We start from the raw sequence: 2,256 nt of genomic DNA, 5'->3' as shown, positions 1-2,256 counted from the left end.
AGAAAGAAAAAAATGATCGAGAAATTGAGAAGAGTCTTCAAGCGCAGTCAATTAAGAGAAAGAAGAACATATGCGTATGAGTTCCAATGTACAACTAGTTGAAGCGTATGGCTGTATCAATTGAATCCATACATATGTGAACGGGTTTGAAAGTGAATGAACAGTATCGAATATTACAATTGGGCTCAATGAAATGGATTGATGAACAGTAACACACTCAAGTAATGGATTGGAAAAAAAATTGGGCTTGAAAACCAATTCGCATGAACAGTAACACGAATTTAAGATTTTTATTTTAGATTGAATTTGATCTTAAAAAAAATATTGGATCAACAATGGGGTTGAAACGGATTAGATCCAATGAGGCAAATCGATCAGAAATGAAAAACGAGAAGTACGAATCGAAATCATGGATGTTTTGGAATCCATTTGAGAATTTGAGATACTTTTTTGACGAATCGAGTTCTGTTTTCAACAAACGAATCAAATTTGGAAGATCTTGGTTCTTTTGTCGGAATGAGAAAATCTCCAAATCGAACATTGTACCACCCACCATGCGAGATGTACAACTCGTTCTTCGTGTTCTTCGTCGATCCAAGAACATCTTCAAAAGAACCACCAACACTTTTGGGTTTTGACATTCAATGCAACTTTTGGAGATTGTTGCTTTGGAACCCAAATTTGCTTCACGGATTTTGGCTTCACATCATTTGACGATTTTTGTGAGTAAACCCGCTTGTTCTTCCGATTCATCTTCTTCTTCTTTTTCTTTCTCATCTTTTTGCATCTTGAAGACTTGACTTCATGAACAAACCCACTTTCAACAACATGAACATTTTGAGTTTGAATCAAATCTTTTGGAGTTTGATACTTGTGATTTTCTTGGATCACCGGCTTCCGATAAGGAATCATTCCTTCAAACGAATCACAAGAACACAAAACATCATCGGTTTGAACTCCAATTGAGCAAAAAACTTTTTCATCTTGAGAATCAACTTGAACTCCTTTTTCTTGAACATCAAGAACATGATGATCTTCAAGAACATCTTCAACAAACATAAGAGCATGAAGATCACTTGGGTTTTCAACAAGAGAAATGAAATACTCATCAAACAATTCTTTTTCCTTTCTTTCCTTTTTATCTCTCTCATTCTTCAGATTATGGCAAATTTGAGTCAAGCATTCAATCTTTGAAAGTGGCTGAAAAATCAATCCTCCATGATCATCCTTCAAACCTCCATAAGAAATCAAAGTATCCCATGAAATCATTAAGCCTTTCAATATTAATCCAATGAGTTGTTCTAAACCGATTTTGTATTTGACATCTTTAATGATCACAATCCAAGAAACATGCTCCAAGAAAACCGTCATTTTTGATCACTAGAACTTGAAGATTTCTAGAGAGAGAAAGTGATTATGAATGGGTTTTCTAGAAAGAGAAAGTGATACAAACAAGTATTCTAGAGAGAGAAAGTCGAATTATGGATCAAATCAAAGAAAAATTTGACTTCTAGAACACAAAAACACTTTCTAAACACGAAGATCAATGAAGAAAAAGAATCACCAAATCAAAATAGCCATCAAGGATCAATTCTTGATGAAAATCAAGAACACCCGCTCTGATACCAATTGTAGTGGTGTTGATTATGATGGCATGTGCGGAATTAGAAAAGATCTAGTGATTCATCATACAAATTCAAGAACACAAGGAGTAAATAAATCTTTGTAAGCTCTTATTAGATCTAGAAAGATTATACAAAATGGGTCTTGTATACAAATTCTCTCTCTAGTCTAACACTCCAAATGGACTCTTACATAATGGGAGTCACTCACTTCCTATTTATAGGAAAGACTCAACCCATTTACACATACAAAGAGGAAAGCCTAAAACAATACATCCAAGCATGACTTTGCACCCTAACAATTTTAATTTATATAATATTCACAATTTAAATTTTACATGTTATTCAAAATTAGGGAAATAAAAGCTATATATAATGCTTTTTTCATCTTATATTTTAGAAGCAAAAATAAATGTATAACCACTAAAGATCAAATGAAAACCACTAAAAGTTAAGAACCACTTAAGAACCATTTTTTTATTAATGTATAACACAAAACCCACTTTCGTCTTTTGTTATATTAGATCTATACACACTACATAAGCTTTCACATGAGAACCACAAAAGATTAAGAACCGTAAGAACCCTATTTTATAAGTAAATATGTACACAATACATATTAAAAATGTTAAAA

The sequence above is a fragment of the Lactuca sativa genome, chromosome 8 (assembly GCF_002870075.4).
Source record: "Lactuca sativa cultivar Salinas chromosome 8, Lsat_Salinas_v11, whole genome shotgun sequence".
Classification (NCBI taxonomy): Eukaryota; Viridiplantae; Streptophyta; class Magnoliopsida; order Asterales; family Asteraceae; genus Lactuca; species Lactuca sativa.
The sequence above is the reverse complement of the archived record's forward strand: the minus strand, read 5'-3'. Positions refer to the sequence as shown.